Source organism: Bison bison, unplaced genomic scaffold (assembly GCF_000754665.1).
Source record: "Bison bison bison isolate TAMUID 2011002044 unplaced genomic scaffold, Bison_UMD1.0 scf7180017864085, whole genome shotgun sequence".
Taxonomy (NCBI): Eukaryota; Metazoa; Chordata; class Mammalia; order Artiodactyla; family Bovidae; genus Bison; species Bison bison.
The window spans coordinates 193561-201524 of NW_011494657.1; the positions used below are offsets into that span (position 1 = coordinate 193561).

At 40.9% G+C, this 7964-nt stretch overlaps 1 protein-coding gene across 2 annotated transcripts in view; it reads right to left on the reverse strand.

Annotated features, from left to right (window-relative positions):
• The window catches only part of ZCWPW1 (zinc finger, CW type with PWWP domain 1), a 24799-nt gene extending 17358 nt beyond the window's left edge, over positions 1-7441 (reverse strand). For both annotated transcript variants that reach the window (XM_010837890.1, XM_010837889.1), the window contains exon 1: positions 7320-7441. The gene's annotated coding sequence lies outside the window, so the exon portion shown is untranslated. The remainder of the gene's footprint in view (positions 1-7319) is intronic.
• Positions 7442-7964: the final 523 nt, after the last annotated feature.

Here is a 7964-nt window from a genome sequence, read left to right on the forward strand (position 1 = left end):
CTGACTGGTTTAAGGTTCCATTTCTGAGAGAGCCAAAACTGTAATTAAATTGTCTTGGTTTAGTGATAGGAGGCTTAGCATAAGCAATCCCATCCTTTGCCTGGGATGCCTAACCTACATTTTCTGCCTTATTGACTACAATCCTACTCTTGGGCAGTGCCAATTAAATGCTGGAGGATAATGAAGGTTGTTTTAAAGATTAGCAACAATCTTTAGTGTTTTAAGTGTTTAGAACTATGTCCAACATGAGGTAGGCACTTATAAGTAGGTGGAAATGATAGTGGTAGTGATTTGTTAAAAAACACACACACACAAAATTCAACTGAGTAAATTTTAAGGATCTTTTTGGCTTTATTCAACAACTCATGAATTGGGCAGCATCAAATCTATCAGATGGATAGGAGCTCCAAGGAACTATACAAAATTAAACACTTTTACAGGGAGAAGACATAAGGAACACAGGTGTAATACTAGGCAAAAAAAGAAGGAAAGAAAAAGAAAAAGGCAAACTGGTTATACAAGGTTACTTTCCTTTAAGGGTCTATCAGGCAGATTTACCCAACTAGTGCTGATCAGGCAATTCCTGACTAGTTTAAGATTCCATTTCTGAGAGAACCAAAACTGTAATTAAATTGTCTTGGTTTAGTGATAGGGGGCTTAGCATAAGCAACCCCATTTGGTGACCCTTATTGAAACAAGATGTGTTTTTAACAGCCAAAAGTAAAAGTAGTAGTAGAGTAGCGGCATTAGGGTATAGACCTTCCTGGAGTTAAACAGTGAGATTTTTCTTCAGAGCAATAACCTTTCACAAGGTTCTTCTAAATACTCAAAACAAATACACTGTAGATTCACTTATCTATTTCAGACATCCCTATTTATAGAGAACCCCCTTTAACATCACTATAATGTATTATCTTCCTTTTACATAGATCTTCTAGTCCAATAAATTTCCCAATGTGCTAGATTCTTATATTAATAATTTTTATTCATGGCTCAGAAATATTTAGTAACCAGCAGATGTTTTTGAACCGTGGTGTTGGAGAAGACTCTTGAGAGTCCCTTGGACAGCAAGGAGATCAAACCAGTCAATCCCAAAGGAAATCCACCCTGAATATTCATTGGAAGGACTGATGCTGAAGCTCCAATACTTTGGCCACTTGATGTGAAGAGCCAACTCACTGGAAAAGACTGATGCTGGGAAAGTTGAAGGCAAAAGGAGAAGAGGTGGCAGAGGATGAGATATTTGGATAGCATCACCAACTCAACGGACATGAATTTGACCAAACTCCGGGAGATAGTGAAGGACAGGGAGGCCTGGCATGCTGCAGTCCATGGGGTCACAAAAAGTCAAACACAACTTAGTGACTGAACACAGAGGTCTCCAGAGAAGCTAGTAATAAGAATCTAGCATATTCATTCCATATCCATAGTTTATCTGTAGCTATCTACTCAGATATGTTCTATACAACATCAGTATGTTTCATTACTGCTACCAAAACTGTGACTAATAATAAATACACTTATTGGGCACTGACTATAATCTTTGAATATGTCATCTCATTTAATTCTCCCAATAAATCTATGAGATTGATGCCATTTTACACTTGGGGAAATTGACACTGAAAGGGAGTCAGAGATATTAAGTAGCTGATAAATGGTAAAATCAGGATTAGAATCTGTCTGGTTTGCGTCATGAACTGTGCTACACTACATCCCAGTAGTCTAGTTCAGTAGTTCAGTGCTTCACACCCGTTTTAACATCACAGCACACATGTAAAGCATACACTAAAAGTAAACACTGAAACAGACAGAAAATATTTCTAGGTACTTTAGGGTAAAAGGACCAGGCTGCTCACAGCCATAGACAACTGAGGGATGGGAGAAGGAGGCCTCCAGCCACACCACAGGCTGAAGAGGTTACTATCTCTAGCTGTATGTCATTTGTGACCCGGCACGGTGCCAAGACTCATCTTATGATGTTCCAAGAACTTATACATTTTCCAGTCTTCACTTTCCACTACTGATATTATTTCTACACAGCTGTGGTCTACCAAAACCTCAGTGTTAACACATGGTAGAGTAAGATGAATCCAGGTCTTTGACTTCTAAATTCTAATAACATGTCTATTCTTCTCAGTGATATGATTTCTGGCTGTTGGTTTTGAGTACTTTGACGGCCTTCGACCTGAAACTCAATCCTTTAACTCTGCTATCTCCCACTATAAAGAGATCCAAGAGGTTTCCAAGGTGGCCAGTGATAAAGAATCTGCCTGCCAATGCAGGAGAAATCAGTTTAACCCCTTATCTGGGAAGATCCCACATGCCATGCAGCGATTAAGCCCATGTGCCAGGACTACTGCGCCTGTGCTCCAGAGCACGGGAGCTGCCACTGCTGAGCCCATGTGCTGCAACGACTGAAGCCCCCGCACCTTGAGCCTGTGCTGCAACAAGAGAAGCCACTACAGTGAGAAGCCTGTGCACCACAACTGGAGAGTAGCTCCCGCTCATTGCAACCAAAGAAAAGTCCGAGCAACAACAAAGACAAAGAAACAAAGAAAATGAATAAGTAATAATAAAAAAGAGAGAGATCCAAAAGTTGCATAAAATGGATCTTTGGGTTCGTATATTTTTCTCTCTAAAGGGGCTGAAAATTTTATGACCCTCAAATGGCCAACTTAAACACTCAGTTGTTCAGGGTGTAGAATTCCACTCTCCAGATTCCAAGATGAATTCAAAAGTTACTGGGGACTTGACCTAGTGTGGCCACAGCATGGCTGAATATAAAGTCTTTTTAAATTTTTTTGGTATGTTTCTGTTCCTTTTCTTAATTCCATAAATGCAAATAATTGCTATGTGCTGGTTTGCAGTAATTCCTCTTCGTTTATACTTGTCTAGTGTGTGTTAGTTGCTCAGTTGTGTCTGACTCTTTGTGACCCCATGGACCATAGCCCATCAGTCTCCTCTGTCCATGAAATTCTCCAGGCAAGAACCCTGGGGTGGGTTGCTATGCCCTTCTCCAGGGGAATCTTCCCAATCCAGGGATCGAACCCGGGTCTCCGCATTGCAGGCAGATTCTTTACCATTTGAGCCACCAGCAAAGCCCAATTTAAGGAGCACATTTTATCATGGTTTCCATCTTAACGTTTCACCAACTCCCAAACTTATTTGACAATCAAAGAAAAAGCAAGTAGGAAATTGGGGGAGAATCACTACAGCAAACTGGTCTCCTTCTTTACGATAACCGTAAATAGAAGCTACAAACTGTATAAAATTAGGCCACAAAGGGAATAATAATAATAATAAATGACAAACATATCTTCTCCCAGACTCTAAAATTCCAAAAATGACCATGAGAAGTCCCTATGAAGATAATCAGAATTACAAAACTATACTGAACGAGGAAAGCAAAATGAAATTAGTGTACTTGAGATGACAAAATTTGATTTTTTTAAAATTTTCATCTATACAATATGTTTGAGTATCCTTTAACCATCTCTGGAAGAATACACAAGAAACTGACAAAAATGTCTCAGTTGAGTGGAAACAGGTAGCTGAGAGTGGAAATGAGCTCTCTACTGTAGCCTCTTGTGTAACTCTAGTATTTTATACATAGACTGCCATTTCAAAGTGATTTTTAAATTCTATTTTTAAAATAAAATTTAAAAAAGAGTATTTTGATCAACCTAAAGAGGCAAAATTTTTCCAAGAGTTAAGTTTAAATCATTATCTAAGCCTATACTGACCTCTCTAGGCCAAAGTGTGTTACTGAAGCCCCAACCAACTAAATAAAATTGTGGATCATTGTTAAGTTAATAAGATGTAGTAAATGTATAAGCTTCCCTTATGGCTCAAACAGTGAAGAATCTGCCTGCAATGCAGGAGATAAAGGAGATGTGGGTTCGATCCCTGGATCAGGAAGATGCCCTGGAGAAGAAAATGGCAACCCACTCTAGTGTTCTTGCCCAGATAATTCCATAGACTGAGAAGCCTGCCAGGCTACAGTCCATAGGGTCCCAAAGAGTCAGACACGACTGAGCATGCATGCAGAGTGAGGTTGTGATGAAGAACATTACTTTTAAAGAAAATCTCTATCCTGATAAATAGAGAAGGCAAAGTTTGGAAGTCACTGTCTGATAAATCTCTGCTCCTCTGTTTCAGATTAAGTATTTGTTTCCACAATAACGAATACTGAAATGCACTTCAGAGAGAGAAAGACAATTTTAAAGATAGTTAATAAATATACAAGATACCACCAACTTTTACCTGGTCAGCTACGAAATGACTGGGGGCTCTAAACCCAGGAATAACATTTGAGATTTTAGTTTCTCTTTTCTTACCTTAGATGAAAAATATTGGGGAAAAAATCCAATAAAGCTTTAAATGTCAAAGTAAAAGAACTTCCATAACCAGATCCTAACTCCTCAACTGACATAAGAAAGAAAGGCGGATAAGAAGAGGGAAATAACTCAGAAGTAATAAAGGGACCTAAGGGAAGGTGAATGAGGTGTTCCAAAAGATAGTTTTCTTTCATTTGAACACCAAAAATCATCATACTGATTAGAAGATGAAATCACCTAGCTCAGCAGATCTCCAACTGCTTATCTGTGTTAGGTTTTCTCATATTCTTCAAACAAAACAAGATATCACAACACATTGAATTCAGAAACAGATGAAAATCCAGCTGTTTTCTATTAAGCCAGACATGAGAGAGATTTGCAGAAATGTAAAATAACACCATTCTTCATATTAAATTTTCTTTCACTTAGGAAACTATATTTTCATTTAAGTGTTATCTACATTAACATTATGTAAATGGTTTATTATCATTATTTTAAAATTAATAAATAGATTAATTTTTCTCAGTTTAATTTCTAATACTTAAGTATCAATGCACAGGTAAAGAGATATAAACCAATCTTTGGAGTTCTTCAAAATTTTTAAGAGTATAAAAGGATTCTCAGAGGACTTCCCTAGAGGTCCAGTGGTTAAGAATCTGCCTGCCAATGTAGTGGACACAGGATTGATCCCCGGTCAGGGAAGATCCCACATGCCGTGGGACAACTAAGCCCACAGCTTAGTTGTATATCCACAGCTACTGAGCACATGCTCTAGAGTCCAAAAGCCACAACTACTGAAGCCCATGTGCCCTAGAGCTCACGTTCTGCAACACAAGAAGCAAAGAGAAGCACATGCACCGCAACTGGAGAGTAGCTCCTGCTGCCCCAACTAGAGAAAGCCCACATGCAGAAACAAAGACCCGTGCAGGCAAACAACAACCAAAAAAACCTTTTAAAAAATAACTTAAAAATAAATTTTACAAAAGATTCCAGGGCTTTCCTGGTGGCTCAGTGGTAAAGAATCTGCCTGCCAATGCAGGAGACTTGGGTTCAATCCTTGATCCTGGAAGTTCCCAAATGCTGAAGAGCAACTAAGCATTTGTGCCACAACTATTGAGCCTCTGCTCTAGAGCCGGTGCTCCACAAGAGAAGCCATCGCGGTGAGAAGCCCACACCCGGCAACTAGAGAGTAGACCCTGCTCACCACTACTAGGGAAAAGCCTGTGCAGCAATGAAGATCCAGAACAGACAAAAATAAATAAGTAAATTTAATTTAAAAATAAAGGGATTCTGAGACCAAAATATTTTAGAACTGACTTAGCTAAATAACTTAATTCAGTCTTGTCAATATTTTTCAAAAAGCCTTAATCCTCCTCCTCTCACTCGGAATGTGTTCACAAATTTCTCCCAAGTATCCAATTACTCCCTCTTTATATTGTCCCTGGAATCCTTGGTCTAAGAGAACAAAAATAAAAACTTTAGAATTGCCCTCTAACACAGACTCTGTGAGCCTCAAAAAATTGTATTTAAAAACTATATTTTGAGCAGAGAAAAAGAAAGATCAAGTTTCTATTCTCACTGAGCTGACATTCTAATGGGAGTAGACAATGATCAAAACAAGTAAATATATATATTGTAAAATAAATAAAGATTATATTTTCAGAGGAAGCACTTTTCTCAGAGTTACTTGAGATGCTATTTCCCAGGCTTGAGTTCCTCAGTATGTCCACCAAATAAAATACAACTCTCAAAAAACTAGATAATAAGATAAAGACTATATTTTAACTCTCCTTTAAGCTAGAGTTTGGTTTCTTCTTGTCTTAATGTCTAATGGTATGTACATGCCTGCTCATTTTCATGCCTCCATCAGTAAATTTGTTCTTTCTTCCTTCCTTCTCTCACGTGCGCTCAGCAAGCATGATTCTAAACTTTTAACAAGACAGAAGGAAATAACTGATCCCAGCTACCCTTATTACCCATACTAGGCTGCCTAACAAGACATTTGGGACTTCCCCGGTGGCTCAGTGGTAAAGAACCCACCTGCCAATGCAGGTGAGGTGAGTTGATCCCTGGGTCGGGAAGATCCCCTGGAAATGGCAATGGCAATCCACTCCAATATCCTTGCCGGGGAAATCCCATGGGCAGAGGAGCCTGGCAGACTACAGTTCATGGGGTTGCAAAAGAGTCTGACACGACTTATCAATGAAACAAGACATTTACTGTCATAACTACTTTAAGTAAAACCTTTTACGGAATCTTCAAATTAATGGTGACTAAAGCTTAAAGTTCAGGGAGTGCAAGGAAGCAGAGAGACATGGCCAATTATCACCAAGACAGACTCTTTAGTACCCTGATCCTGGTTCAGACCCTTTCTATCTAACCGCTGAAAAGCTTCCACAGGTGCCCGGAATAATGCCAACCTCAAACTAGCCATTTTGTGTTCTTTCCAAAGGGCCATGCCCATGAACTCCCAGACCACTGCACCATTTCCCCTCACAGAGTGCCAAGGTTTGGAACAATAAAAGGCCTAATCTCACTTTTCAAACCAGAGGGAAGAACTTGGAGACACCCACATTTTTCCTCTTTCCTCACCAATTTTCTCTTAAAAGCACAGCAATTCAGACCGGAGGTACCACAGAGCCAGAAGTCCATGACTCCTCTAAGGGTAGAACAGTGGCTCTCTAACCTCTCCTCACCGTCAACAAACCCACCATGAGACAATTTCCCCTCAGCTCGCCCTCCCCATTCCCAGCCCTAACCCACGGAGACACCAGGATCCTCATTCTCGCTCAGCTCGACACTGCGCACCATAATACTGAGTTACTTTTGGTTTTCTCTTAGGAGCAAGTCTGCGGTTAGAGATTCGGAGGAGAAGGTTAAGAGCTAGCCATCACCCTGAGGAGAAAACTTTTCCTCAGGCGACAGGTGCCAAGACTGGCCAAGCCTAGAACCTTCAGGTGCAAGCGGAAAAACACCAACTACCTTCTGGTGCGTAGAGGATCTAAGGGTGAGGAGCAGACAGAGTTATTGCAGCGATTCCACCAGCCGCGCGAACCTCCAACCAGTTTTCCCGCCACCAAGGATAGGCGCGAGGCCACTCACAAGCCCCACCTCCTCCGGCGGCGTGCTCGCAGGGCTAACGCGCATGCGCAGTTCGAGGTAGTTTCTGCGTTTGCGCAGCAGTTATTGCCGCCATCTTCCAACCGAGTACCCTGTAAAACTACAAATCCCATAATCCCCGTTGGCCCCGCTTTTTTTTTAGGTGGCAGCCGTAGCGCCTGATGTTTCAAGATGCACATCTTTTACTGACTTCTCTCTCTGCCCCAGACTGCCTTTTCCATCCTCTTTTCGTGCTCTCATTCGCATTCTTCTTAGTATCCTTCATCCCCTTATTTTGATATTTTATTTGAGATCTATCCTTAACCCCATTCTCGCCTCTTCCACCCTTTTCTCAGCCACAGGACCCACACCCCAAGCGCTGTTGGCAAGGAGATCAAGCCACCAAACACCCAGTGGAAAGGCCGTCCAGTAGCTTCCTCCCCATAGGCTAAGGCAGGGAGCCCCCAAAGCGGACCGAAATCTCTTCCCCGCCCACATTCGTTTTTATATAAGGAGGCCCGGAGCCTC